The sequence below is a fragment of the Eubalaena glacialis genome, chromosome 17 (genome assembly GCF_028564815.1).
Source record: "Eubalaena glacialis isolate mEubGla1 chromosome 17, mEubGla1.1.hap2.+ XY, whole genome shotgun sequence".
NCBI classification, from domain to species: domain Eukaryota; kingdom Metazoa; phylum Chordata; class Mammalia; order Artiodactyla; family Balaenidae; genus Eubalaena; species Eubalaena glacialis.
Genome location: NC_083732.1, coordinates 52,977,566 through 52,993,016, shown reverse-complemented (window position 1 = coordinate 52,993,016; position 15,451 = coordinate 52,977,566).

Genomic DNA, 15,451 nt, shown 5'->3' with positions numbered 1-15,451 from the left:
TAGTTAATTTTTGTGAAGGGTGTAAGTTGTGTGTCTAGGTTCTTTTTGCTTTGTTTTGTTTTGTTTTTTGCATGAAAATATTCAGCTATTCCAGCACCATTTGTTGAAGAGACTATTTTGCTCCATTTTATTGCCTTTGCTTCTTTGTCAAAGAACAGCTGACCATATTTCTGGGAGTCTATTTCTGGGTACTCTATTCTGTTCCATTGATCTATTTGTCTTTTGACCAGTGCCACACTATCTCCATTACTGTAGTTTCATAGCCTTAAAGTCAGATAGCATCAGTCCTCCAACTTTGTTCTTCTCCTTCAATATTGGGTTGACTATTTTGGGTCTTTGGTCTCTCCACATATCTTCACAATCATTTTGTTGTTATTCCCAAAATTACTCACTGGGAATTTGATTGGGATTGCATTGAGTCTATAAACCAAGTTGAGAAGAACAGACACCTTTGACGATATTGACAATATCATCCTATCCATAAACATGAAATTTCCATTATTTAGTTCTCTGATTTAATTCAGAGTTTTATAGTTTTCCTCATATACATTTTGTACATATTTTGTTAGATTTATACCTAAGTTTTTTGTTCTAATGTTAATGGTATTGTTTTTAATTTCAAACTCCACTTGTTAATTATTGGTGTATAGCAAAGTCATAGGCTTTTTCTTTTTTGGCTGCGTTCGGTCTTCGTTGCTGTGCACAGGCTTTCTCTAGTTGCGGTGAGCGGGGGCTATTCTGTTGCGGTGCAGGCTTCTCATTGCAGTGGCTTCTCTTGTTGCAGAGCATGGGCTCTAGGGCGCATGAACTTCAGTAGTGCTGGTGCATGGGCTCAGTAGTTGTGACTCGTGGGCTCTAGAGCGCAGGCTCAGTAGTTGTGGCACATGGGCTTAGTTGCTCCGCAGCATGTGGGATCTTCCCGGACCAGGGATCAAACGTGGGTCCCCTGCATTGGCAGGTGGATTCTTAACCACCGTGCCACCAGGGAAGTCCCAGTAATTGGTTTTTGTACATTAACTTTGTATCTTTAACTTTGCTATAATTATTTATTAGTTACAGGAGTTTGTCAATTTTCTTTTCTACATAGGCAATCATGTCATCTACAACCAAAGACAGTTTTATGTCTTCCTTTTCAGTCTGTATACCTTTTATTTCCTTTTCTTGTCTTTCTTGTGTTAGCAAGGAATTCCAGTATAATGTTGAAAAGCAGTGGTGGGACATCCTTGCCTTGTACCTGGTGGGAAAGCTTTGAGAGTCTCACCAGTAAGTATATGTTAACCATAGGGTTTTTGTAAATAATCTTTATCAAGTTGAAGTAGTTCCCCTTTATTCCTTGTTTGCTTTTTATCATGAATATGTGTTGGATTTTGTCAAATGCTTTTTCCGCATCTAATGATGTGATCATGTGATTTTTCTTCTTTGGCCTATTGATGTAATGGATTACCTTAATTGAATTTTTAAGGCTATCCTTTGACTCCTAAGTATTAACTACCTACAGTCAATTATCCTATTTTACTTTTCCTTTTTTCTCTTTCCCTTCTCTAAATTTTTATTTTTGTCATTTTGACCTTTTTAATTTTTACTTTGGAAATTTGTACATGTATACAAAAATAAAGAAAATATTATAATAAATCCAATGTTCCCATCACCCAGTTTCAACAATTATTAACACTTGGTCAATTTTGTTTCATCTACCTTTCCCTGAACCCGCATGCCCCCAGATTATTTTGAAGCAAACTTCTAACAGCATATCACTTTATCTGTAATTATTTCAGAGGGTATCTATAAAAGAAGACTCTTAAAATAACCACAATGCCATCATTCTAGCTAAAAGAAATTAACAATATTTCTTTAATACATAAAATATCTAGTCAGTGTTCATATTTATCCAATTGTTTCAGTTTCATTTTGTTTTGTTTTTTTGGCAACAGGTTGTCTGTTTGAATCAGGATTTAAATAAGTTCAATTTATTGGTCTTGGTTGACTTGTCTCTGACACATCTCTTAAGCCTCTCTTGATTTAAAGGTTCCTACCTACTGACCACTAGTGATACTGGGCACTTTTTCCTTGCTTATTGGCCACTTGTATTTATATCTTGTTTTGTGAAATATCTGTTCAAGTCTTTTGCCCAAGTTTTAAAAATTGGGCTTATTTTCCTCATTACTGAGATGTAGAAGTTTCCTTATATGTTCTAAGTACAGGCCCTTTGTGTGTGTGTGTGTCTCTCTCTGTGTGTGTCTCTCAATTATTTTCTCCCATTCTGTGATTTGCCTATTCTTTCTCTTAGTGGTATCTTTTGATGATCAGAGGTTTTAATTTTTATAAAGTTCAGTATATCAATTTTTTCCTATGTGATTCATGTTATTTAGGTCCTCTCTCAGTACTCAGTAAAGGTATTATATTTAATATTGTTAAATTCCTGTATGATTGTTGGAGCAGGGTGATGAGGGACACTAAGCGGCAAAACCTTAGAGGCTAAGACAATAAGTTATGGCATTTAAAAAATTGAGATGTAATTAACGTATTAGTTTCAAGTGTACAACAATGATTCAACATTTGTATGTACCATGAATTGATCACAATAGGTCTAGCTGACATCCATCACCACAGGTAGTTATAATTTTTCTTGTGGAGAGAACTTTTAAGATCTCCTCGCTTAGCAACTTTCAAATATACAATACACTGTTATTAACTGTAGTCACTATGCTGTACATCACATCCCCATGACTTATTTTAAAACTGGAAATTTGTACCTTTTGATCCTATTCACTCACTTTGCCCAAAACATGTGTTTTAAAAAGTGTCTGGGGAGAGGGGCAAGATGGCAGAAGAGTAAGACGCGGAGATCACCTTCCTTCCCACAGATACATTAGAAATACATCTACACATGGAACTGCTCCTACAGAACACCCACTGAACGCTGGCAGAAGACGTCAGACCTCCCAAAAGGCAAGAAAATCCCCACGTACTTGGGTAGGGCAAAAGAAAAAAGAAAAAACAGAGACAAAAGAATAAGAATAGGACCTGCACCAGTGGGAGGGAGCTGTGAAGGAGGAAAGGTTTCCACACACTAGGAAGCCCCTTCACGGGCGGAGACTGTGGGTGGCAGAGGGGGGAAGCTTCGGGGTCACGGAGGAGAGCGCAGCCACAGGGGTGCGGAGGGCAAAGCGGAGAGACTCCCGCACAGAGGATCAGTGCCGAGCAGCACTCACCAGCCCAAGAGGCTTGTCTGCTCACCCGCCGGGGCGGGCGGGGGCTGGGAGCTGAGGCTTGGGCTTCGGTCGGATCGCAGGGAGAGGACTGGGGTTGGCGGCGTGAACACAGCCTGAAGGGGTTAGCACACCACAGCTAGCCGGGAGGGAGTCCAGGAAAAAGTCTGGAGCTGCCGAAGAGGCAAGAGACTTTTTCTTGCCTCTTTGTTTCACGGTGTGCAAGGAGAGGGGATTCAGAGCACCGCCTAAACGAGCTCCAGAGATGGGCGCGAGCCGCGGCTATCAGCGCGGACCCCAGAGACGGGCATGAGACGCTAAGGCTGCTGCTGCCGCCACCAAGAAGCCTGTGTGCAAGCACAGGTCACTATCCACACCTCCCTTCCTGGGAGCCTGTGCAGCCCGCCACTGCCAGGGTCCCGTGATCCAGGGACAACTTCCCCGGGAGAGCGCACGGCGCGCCTCAGGCTGCTGCAACGTCCCGCCGGCCTCTGCCGCTGCAGGCTCGCCCCGCATCCGTACCCCTCCCTCCCCCCGGCCTGAGTGAGCCAGAGCCCCCAAAGCAGCTGCTCCTTTAACCCTGTCCTGTGGGAGCGAAGAACAGACGCCCTCAGGCTACCTACACGCAGAGGCGGGTCCAAATCCAAAGCTGAACCCCGGGAGCTGTACGAACAAAGAAGAGAAAGGGAAATCTCTCCCAGCAGCCTCAGAAGCAGCGGATTAAAGCTCCACAAACAACTTGATGTGCCTGCATCTGTTGAATACCTGAATAGAAAACGAATCATCCCAAATTCAGGAGGTGGACTTTGGGAGCAGGATATATTAATTTTTCCCCTTTTCCTTTTTTTGTGAGTGTATAGGTGTATGCTTCTGGGTGAGATTTTGTCTGTATAGCTTTGCTTTCACAATTTGTCCTAGGGTTCGGTCCGTCCGTTTTTTTTTTTTTCCTTTACTTAAAAATTTTTTTCTTAATAAATTTTTTCTTAATAAATTATTTCTTATTTTAAAAAATTAAAAAAAATTTTTTTCTTAATAAATTTTTTTCTTAATAATTTTTTTCTTATTTTTATTATAAAAAAATTAATAAATTTATTTTAAAAAATTAAAAAAACTTTTTTCTTAATAAATTTTTTCTTAATACTTTTTTTCTTATTTTTTTATTATAATAGCTTTATTTTATTTTATTTTATTTTATCCTCTTTCTTTCTATTTTTTCTCCCTTTTATTCTGAGCCATGTGGATGAAAGGCTCTTGGTGCTCCAGCCAGGCATCAGGGCTGTGCCTCTGAGGTGGGAGAGCCAACTTCAGGACACTGGTCCACAAGAGACCTCCCAGCTCCATGTAATACCAAATGGCGAAAATATCTCAGAGATCTCCATCTCAGCATCAAGACCCAGCTTCACTCAATGACCAGCAAGCTACAGTGCTGGACACCCTATGCCAAACAACTAGCAAGACAGGAACACAGCCCCATCCATTAGCAGAGAGGCTGCCTAAAATCATAATAAGGTCACAGACACCCCAAAACACACCACCAGACGTGGACATGCCCATCAGAAAGACAAGATCCAGCCTCATCCACCAGAACACAGGCACTAGTCCCCTCCACCAGGAAGCCTACACAACCTGAACCAACCTTAGCCACTGGGGACAGACACCAAAAACTACAGGAACTACGAACCTGCAGCCTGTGAAAAGGAGACCCGAAACACAGTAAGATAAGCAAAATGAGAAGACAGAAAAACACACAGCAGATGAAGGAGCAGGGTCAAAACACACCAGACCTAACAAATGAAGAGGAAATAGGCAGTCTACCTGAAAAAGAATTCAGAATAATGATAGTAAAGATGATCCAAAATCTTGGAAATAGAATAGACAAAATGCAAGAAACATTTAACAAGGACGTAGAAGAACTAAAGAGGAACCAAGCAACTATGAAAAACACAATAAATGAAATTAAAAATACTCTAGAAGGGATCAATAGCAGAATAACTGAGGCAGAAGAACGGGTAAGTGACCTGGAAGATAAAATAGTGGAAATAACTACTGCAGAGCAGAATAAAGAAAAAAGAATGGAAAGAACTGAGGACAGTCTCAGAGACCTCTGGGACAACATTAAATGCACCAACATTCGAATTATAGAGATTCCAGAAGAAGAAGAGAAAAAGAAAGGGACTGAGAAAATATTTGAAGAGATTATAGTTGAAAACTTCCCTAATATGGGAAAGGAAAGAGTTAATCAAGTCCTGGAAGCACAGAGAGTCCCATACAGGATAAATCCAAGGAGAAACACACCAAGACACATATTAATCAAACTATCAAAAATTAAATATAAAGAAAACATATTAAAAGCAGCAAGGGAAAAACAACAAATAACACACAAGGGAATCCCCATAAGGTTAACAGCTGATCTTTCAGCAGAAACTCTGCAAGCCAGAAGGGAGTGGCAGGATATACTTAAAGTGATGAAGGAGAAAAACCTACAACCAAGATTACTCTACCCAGCAAGGATCTCATTCAGATTTGATGGAGAAATTGAAACCTTTACAGACAAGCAAAAGCTGAGAGAGTTCAGCACCACCAAACCAGCTTTACAACAAATGCTAAAGGAACTTCTCTAGGCAAGAAACACAAGAGAAGGAAAACACCTACAATAACAAACCCAAAACATTTAAGAAAATGGGAATAGGAACATACATATCGATAATTACCTTAAATGTAAATGGATTAAATGCTCCCACCAAAAGACACAGACTGGCTGAACGGATACAAAAACAAGACCCGTACATATGCTGTCTACAAGAGACCCACTTCAGACCTAGGGACACATACAGACTGAAAGTGAGGGGATGGAAAAAGATATTCCATGCAAATGGAAATCAAAAGAAAGCTGGAGTAGCAATTCTCATATCAGACAAAATAGACTTTAAAATAAAGACTATTACAAGAGACAAAGAAGGACACTATACAATGATCAAGGGATCGATCCAAGAAGAAGGTATAAAATTGTAAATATTTATGCACCCAACATAGGAGCACCTCAATACATAAGGCAAATACTAACAGCCATAAAAGGGGAAATCGACAGTAACACAATCATAGTAGGGGACTTTAACACCCCACTTTCACCAATGGACAGATCATCCAAAATGAAAATAAATAAGGAAACACAATCTTTGAATGATACATTAAACAAGATGGACTTAATTGATATTTATAGGACATTCCACCCAAAAACAACAGAATACACATTTTTCTCATGTGCTCATGAAACATTCTCCAGGATAGATCATATCTTGGGTCACAAATCAAGCCTTGGTACATTTAAGAGAATTGAAATCGTATCAAGTATCTTTTCCGACCGCAACGCTATGAGACTAGATATCAATTACAGGAAAAGATCTGTAAAAAATACAAACACATGGAGGCTACACAATACACTACTTAATAACGAAGTGATCACTGAAGAAATCAAAGGGGAAATCAAAAAATACCTAGAAACAAATGACAATGGAGACACGACGACCCAAAACCTATGGGATGCAGCAAAAGCAGTTCTAAGAGGGAAGTTTATAGCAATACAAGCCTACATCAAGAAACAGGAAACATCTCGAATAAACAACCTGAACTTACACCTGAAGCAATTAGAGAAAGAAGAACAAAAAAACCCCAAAGCTAGCAGAAGGAAAGAAATCATAAAGATCAGATCAGAAATAAATGAAAAAGAAATGAAGGAGACAATAGCAAAGATCAATAAAACTAAAAGCTGGTTCTTTGAGAAGATAAACAACATTGATAAACCATTAGCCAGACTCATCAAGAGAAAAAGGGAGAAGACTCAAATCAATAGAATTAGAAATGAAAAAGGAGACGTAACAACTGACACTGCAGAAATACAAACGATCATGAGAGATTACTACAAGCAACTCTATGCCAATAAAATGGACAACCTGGAAGAAATGGACAAATTCTTAGAAATGCACAACCTGCCGAGACTGAACCAGGAAGAAATAGAAAATATGAACAGACCAATCACAAGCACTGAAATTGAAACTGTGATTAAAAATCTTCCAACAAACAAAAGCCCAGGACCAGATGGCTTCACAGGTGAATTCTATCAAACATTTAGAGAAGAGCTAACACTTATCCTTCTCAAACTCTTCCAAAATATTGCAGAGGGAGGAACACTCCCCAACTCATTCTACGAGACCACCATCACCCTGATACCAAAACCAGACAAAGATGTCACAAAGAAAGAAGACTACAGGCCAATATCACTGATGAACATAGATGCAAAAATCCTCAACAAAATACTAGCAAACAGAATCCAACAGCACATTAAAAGGATCATACACCATGATCAAGTGGGGTTTATTCCAGGAATGCAAGGATTCTTCAATATATGCAAATCAATCAACGTGATACATCATATTAACAAACTGAAGGAGAAAAACCATATGATCATCTCAATAGACGCAGAGAAAGCTTTCGACAAAATTCAACACCCATTTATGATAAAAGCCCTGCAGAAAGTAGGCATAGAGGGAACCTACCTCAACATAATAAATGCCATATATGACAAACCCACAGCCAACATTGTCCTCAATGGTGAAAAACTGAAACCATTTCCACTAAGATCAGGAACAAGACAAGGTTGCCCACTCTCACCACTATTATACAACATAGTTTTGGAAGTGTTAGCCACAGCAATCAGAGAAGAAAAAGAAATAAAAGGAATCCAAATCGGAAAAGAAGAAGTAAAGCTGTCACTGTTTGCAGATGACATGATACTATACATAGACAATCCTAAAGAAGCTACCAGAAAACTACTAGAGCTAAAAAATGAATTTGGTAAAGTAGCAGGATACAAAATTAATGCACACAAATCTCTTGCATTCCTATACACTAATGATGAAAAATCTGAAAGTGAAATTAAGAAAACACTCCCGTTTACCATTGCAACAAAAAGAATAAAATATCTAGGAATAAACCTACCTAAGGAGACAAAAGACCTGTATGCAGAAAATTATAAGACACTGATGAAAGAAATTAAAGATGATACAAATAGATGGAGAGATATACCATGTTCTTGGATTGGAAGAATCAACATTGTGATAATGACTCTACTACCCAAAGCAATCTACAGATTCAATGCAATCCCTATCAAACTACCACTGGCATTTTTCACAGAACTAGAACAAAAAATTTCACAATTTGTATGGAAATACAAAAGACCCCGAATAGCCAAAGCAATCTGGAGAACGAAAAATGGAGCTGGAGGAATCAGGCTCCCTGACTTCAGACTATATTACAAAGCTACAGTAATCAAGACAGTTTGGTACTGGCACAAATACAGAAACATAGATCAATGGAACAGGGTAGAAAGCCCAGAGATAAACCCATGCACATATGGTCACCTTATCTTTGATAAAGGAGGCAAGCATATACAGTGGAGAAAAGACAGCCTCATCAATAAGTGGTGTTGGGAAAACTGGACAGGTACATGTAAAAGTATGAAATTAGAACACTCCCTAACACCATACACAAAAATAAACTCAAAATGGATTAAAGACCTAAATGTAAGGCCAGACACTATCAAACTATTAGAGGAAAACTTAGGCAGAACACTCTATGACGTAAATCACAGCAAGATCCTTTTTGACCCAACTCCTAGAGAAATGGAATAAAAACACAAATAAACAAATGGGACCTAATGGAAGTTAAAAGCTTTTGCACAGCATAGGAAACCATAAACAAGACCAAAAGACAACCCTCAGAATGGGAGAAAATATTTGCAAATGAAGCAACTGACAAAGGATTAATCTCCAAGATTTACAAGCAGCTCATGAAGCTCAATAACAAAAAAACAAACAACCCAATCCAAAAATGGGCAGAAGACCTAAATAGACATTTCTCCAAAGAAGATATACAGATTGCCAACAGACACATGAAAGAATGCTCAACATCATTAATCATTAGAGAAATGCAAATCAAAACTACAATGAGATATCACCTCACACCGGTCAGAATGGCCATCATCAAAAAATCTAGAAACAATAAATGCTGGAGAGGGTGTGGAGAAAAGGGAACACTCTTGCACTGTTGGTGGGAATGTAAATTGATACAGCCACTATGGAGAACAGTATGGAGGTTCCTTAAAAAACTAAAAATAGAACTACCATACGACCCAGCAATCCCACTACTGGGCATATACCCTGAGAAAACCATAATTCAAAAAGAGTCATGTACCAAAATGTTCACTGCAGCTCTATTTACAATAGCCAGGACATGGAAGCAACCTAAGTGTCCATCATCGGATGAATGGATAAAGAAGATGTGGCACATATATACAATGGAATATTACTCAGCCATAAAAAGAAACAAAATGGAGGTATTTGTAGTGAGGTGGATGGAGTTAGAGTCTCTGATACAGAGTGAAGTAAGTCAGAAAGAGAAAAACAAATACAGTATGCTAACACATATATATGGAATCTAAGGGGAAAAAAAAAGGTCATGAAGAACCTAGTGGCAAGACGGGAATAAAGACACAGACCTACTAGAGAATGGACTTGAGGATATGGGGAGGGGGAGGGGTAAGATGTGACAGGGTGAGAGAGTGGCATGGACATATATACATTACCAAATGTAAAATAGATAGCTAGTGGGAAGCAGCCGCATAGCACAGGGAGATCAGCTCGGTGCTTTGTGACCACCTAGAGGGGTGGGATACGGAGGGTGGGAGGGAGGGAGACGCAAGAGGGAAGAGATATGGGAACATATGTATATGTATAACTGATTCACTTTGTTATAAAGCAGAAACTAACACACCATTGTAAAGCAATTATACTCCAATAAAGATGTTAAAAAAATAAAAGTTCAGATTATGAATTGGCAAAAAAAAAGTGTATTATTTTTTCCTTTCGCTTATTCTAAAAATAATAGCTCCTCTTAAAAACTATTCAAAATAAAGCAGAAAGTAAAAGACCTTCATAACTGGGGGTGTGGGGGAGTGTTGGGGATGGGGAGTTATGAAGGAAAACTTTGAAAATGTCTCTTACATCCTAAAAGAACGGTTTTAACATTTTTGAGCAACAGATTGACATGGCCAAATCAAAACACTCATGTCCATGTTCAAACCTCCAAATCAAAATATGCCCTGCAATGGAGAAGCTAGAAGGAAATGTCCTGCTATACTGCTGAGCATATTGTTTTTTCAATCAAATTTAAATTTTTTATACTTTGAAACAATCACAAGTTATAAAAAAGTTGGAAATATAGTACAAAGAATTTTTTTTTTCTTAACCATTTGAGAGTTAGTTGCCAACCTGATGCCCCTTACCCTAAATACTTCAGTGCCTGTTTTCTTAAAAAGGACATTTTCCTGCAGAACCATAATACCACCATCCTCGAACCCCATGTAAGTTTCTCTAATTGTTTCAGTGATGTCCTTTATAGCAAAAGGGTCTAGTTTAAAAGCACGTGTTACATTTAGTTGTCATGCCTTTTTGTCTTCTTCGATTACATTTAGTTGTCATGCCTTTTTGTCTTCTTCGATTTGGGGCAATCCTCAGTCTATTCTCAACTTCCTGACCTGGACACTGTGGGGCATGATGGATCAGTTATTCCGTAGCATAGCCCTCAATTTGGGTTTGTCTGATGTCTCCTCATTATGAGATTGAGAGTATATACATTTTTGGTGGGAATGTCACGGAACTGGTGCTTTCTTCTCATCACATCCTGTCAGGTGGCCCACAGTTTCCATTTGTCCCATGACTGATGATGTTCATTTGGAACACTTGATTAAGTTGGTATCTGACCCTGTAAAGTAGCTATTTTTCCCTTTGTAATTAATAACTATTTTGTAAGGAATATTTTGAAAATATGTACATACCCAGTTTCTCCTCAAACATTCCATTTATTCATTGATTCATTTATATCTGTATGGAGTCATGGTTCCCTACTTTATTCAATAGGTTATAATCTGTTACTCTCATTATTAATTACTGTGTGCCAATTGTGCCACTGTCCAGCAGTCCGTTCAAGCTGGCTTATGTGTCCTTTTGACATGTTCCCATTATGCTTTGAGCACTTTCTTGTTTTGGGCCACAAGATATTCCAGGCTTTTCTTATCTTTTTCCTGCTCCAGCCCTAAAATGAGCCATTTTCTCTAAGGAGCCCTGGTTTCTTTTAGTGGAAAATAGCATTTATAAACCAAGACCTGGGTGTATATATTATATATATGCTTGTATGTATTAAGAGGGTCTCTGCTCCTAAGCTGTCTCAGTGAAAAGTGCTAGGGAATATACTCAAGACCTACTGAATTAGAGTACACATCTTTAACAAAACCCCAGGGTGATTCACACACACATTAAAGTTTGAGACACACGACCCACCTATAGAGTAAAGACTGCCGTGTCCTAGCCAGCTGTTGGCATGTCAGGTGTCACAGCTGCATCTAAGGCATTGGGAAGGAGGAAGAAGGCAGAAGGACTCACCTCCCTGTTGCGTCACCTTCCTTTAATCCCAGAAAACCCTCACAACAGTCCTTCTAACAGCTCATTGTTTCAAACTTATTCACCTGGCTGCATGCAAGTGAGGCAGGAAAATCTAGATTTTCCAGCTGCGCCCATTGCCACCCAGAGTAAAATTAGCAATCTGTTTCTAGGGGTGAAAGGGAAGGATGCATATTGGGAAGGTTACAGGAATCTGTCCCTCTGGCCTCATTTGGTAATCCCTCTGTGTCCTCTCAGCATGTAGCGAAGTTGTTGGTAGCAGCAGCCAACACTGGGCACAGCTGCCAATCACCCATATGTGGACAGCAGGGAGGTCACCAGGGCCAACCCAGAGTTGAAGCACAGAGGTAAAATCTGCCTTTCATTTAGGCTCTGGTACCATCATGCCTGCCCACCCCACCTTCTGCCCAGCAAGGGCCAGAATTCAAGGAGCATCAAGGTAGAACTGAAAGTCTGGGGGGCCTAGTTTATCACCGTGTCTTAGGCTGGAATACTCTAGAAGCAGACCTCCAGGTTCACATCCCAGCACCGTCCCTTACCAGCTGTAGGGCTTTCAGTAAGTTATGTCTCCTCACTAGGCCTCAATGGTCTCGTGTTAAAATGGGGATGAGCGTAGGCCTACCTCACAGGTTCTTGTGAAGATGTAATGGAAATCACCCATGCAAAGCTCTTGGAGCACATGGCCCATGTGAATTCTCCACAAACAGTAGCTACTGAGCAGAGCTACCACAAGCAAAGACATGACCCCCTGGAGAAGGCCACCTACCCTGACAGTGGGCTTGGGTGCAGAGACCCATCACACAGGAAGTATGGAAACCACCAACTTGGAAGTGCTATCGATTTAATTAATACTTTTACTCAATATTCCCACCATCTTAGAGAAGAAGGCAACTAGCTTCATTTACTATTTAACACCTTTGTGACAAATCCCCAGGACTTTCTTGTTTGTTGTTATTTTATGGCACAGTATCTTTTCTTTCCTTGAGTTTTATTTCCCTTCTTGACTACTTGAACTGCTCCCAAAGCATTTTTTTTGAACAATACTAAAACAAAAAAGCCAACATACTAGATAGAGCATCTGACCTTACACTCATCCTTTCCACGATAAAGCCTGCAGCCACCACTGTCCCTTCACAAGGACTTAGCGAACCCTGGCAAATCCACATTCGTCACTGGATACACGAAAAGGGACACTATCATTTTCTTAGACAAACATCCTGGACAATCTGGTTTCTTTTACTTTCTCGTTAATACATCTGGTTTTGCTGAGTATCTTAGGGGACCTTGAAAGACCAGTCCTTGTTATTTTAACCTCCTCACTGTCTTATCATTTGGGTTTGTAATTCTAACATATTTGCCAATGGCTTCCAGGTATCACTGAAAGAAATTCCTAAGATAAACAAAGAGCATTTTTTCTTCCTAAGAGCTGTGTCACAGTGATGGGGAAAGAGTTGAAGAATGCCAACAAGTGTGTGAGCATGTGAGCAAGTGTTTATGCAAAACCAGAACTAAATGTCCCTGGCAGCTCTGCTTCAGCTCTTTCTGCCACTTCCCAGTTTGGCTGAAACGGTTGGAAGTAATTCCTCTGCTCTTTTAACCTGTGATTTAAACTGGGATCTAAATGACACCTGGCTGACCACCTCAGGAACCAGAGAAGTGAGTGAGAAGAGTAACACCGCCCCCTACAGGTGTGTCTATGACAGTGAATTTGACCATCGGAAACCTCTCCCAGGGGCCCCCTGAAAGCAGCCAGATTGTGTCCCTTGGTATCTGGCCTGATGGCAAGTGCAAACTAGTGATTAATGGAGAAAATAAGCATGGCACTGATTGCCAGTGTCTCAAGGAGCCCAGAGACTGGACCCTCCAAGTTATCTCTGCCATGGGCTGTAGTAGCTACAGCTGGGGTCTCTTCGGCCCGTTTTCCCATTCCTCTTTTCCTGGTAACAGTACCCCCTTTCCTTCAGGAAATGTCCCCCCAACTCCAGGTGACTCTAGTGGGTTTGACAAGCCACTGTGTTTGATCCTGTCTACAGGGGTAGGTTATGACCCCGCCAGGCCAGTCTTGGACCTGCCTACCTTTGGACATTATTGAGCAAGCTGGAAAGCAGTATGTCATCCTTGATACCAACTGCCCCCTTACCTGCCACATCCAAGCTGTCAAGGCCTGCCAGTTTCACCACCTACATTTCTTTGCTGTCCATCTCTCCTGTCACCCTAATCCCAGCTGTACTGTCTTTCCCAAACAGCTGTATAGCTTCCTAACATGTTCCCACATCCACCTCGGCCACCTCCATCCAGTCTACTGCAGCTGGAGTCCTTCTTTCAAAGGACAAATATGATTGTGTCACTCCCTCCATTCCCCGTTTCTATCCTGGCTTCCCATGGCCTTAGGATAAAGACAAATTTTTTTAATGTCACCCACATGGCACTCCATGGACTGCTACCTCCCCGTTTCTCCTGTCTCACTTGAACTACCCTCCACAGGGTACTTTCGTTCCAGCTACTCAGGCCTTCTTGCAGCCCCAGGCCTTGGTATTAACATGCTGCTTTGTACATGCTGTTCCTTCCACCCTAAATACCTCTACCCTAACTCTGCACCTAGGTTACTCATCCTTTTGATCTTAGCTCAAACATCATTTACTTAGGGAAGCTTTCCCTGACCTCCAAGGTCAAGTCCTCATGTACACTCTCATAACACCACCTATCTCTTTCTTAACGCACTTGCCACGGTGCAATCTTGCACTTGTGGCCATTGATTTACATTTTTCTCCCCCTACTGATTATGAGCTTCATGGCTATGGTGTCATTTTGCTCATTTGTTGAATGACTGACAATGAATTGGTCCAAGTGGCGGGCACCCAGCATAGGCTGAGCTGACTGGAGCCTTTCCCCAGATTTCCCAAGTCAAAGGTGAAGGAGAATTGCTCTCTTTTGTCTTGGGCTTGTGAGCTACCAGGAGGCAGGCTCTGGGTTGCAGATGACCATCTTCCCTGCCTTATGGTGCTCATCTTACCACAAGATGAAACCTGGCAAGTGGAGGGGAGACAGGTCCTGCCAGAGTGGCGTCCCTTGTTCCATCCCAGGCCCTGAGCTTGGAGCTCTCCCCCCAGTTCTCCAAGCCTCCCCAAGTCATTCCCAGCTGTGAGAGCCAGTAAAACCCCAGGTTATACAATCTGGTTGGGGTTTTGTGACTTGCAACAGAAAGATTCTTGGCTAAGGCAAGTTAACCTGGTGGCATGAGCCAAGAGAGCTAGGACTGGAGAGACATTATATTAGGCCTTTAACAAACAATCAGCCTAAAGGCAAGTTAAAATTGTATTTGATAAGCCAAATTTTGCCTGCTACAATTAGATGGCATGAATGCTGATGGCCATCGGCCATAGGGAAGTTGGCTGTAACCCGCCGGCAAGCATTTGGGGCACGATTCAAGTATTTTATCCGAAGGCTGAGTCCGTTTCTGCAGCAAACAAGCAGCAGCCAATCTAACCAGCCATCCATTCTTGCAACATACATGTATTGTGTACCTACTATGTGTACCAGAGTTTCCATAGGGAGCACAGATGTATAGGATCCAGTCTCCTTGAGAGACTTACAGTATGGTTTGTTAGGGAGTGGGGCACAGATGTGGACAGGATAGAAAGTGCTCAGAACCGCTGTCAGGTATTGGGCTGGCCAAAAAGTTTGTTCAGGTCTTTCCATACCATCTGAGGGAAATAGCTAACTTCCAAC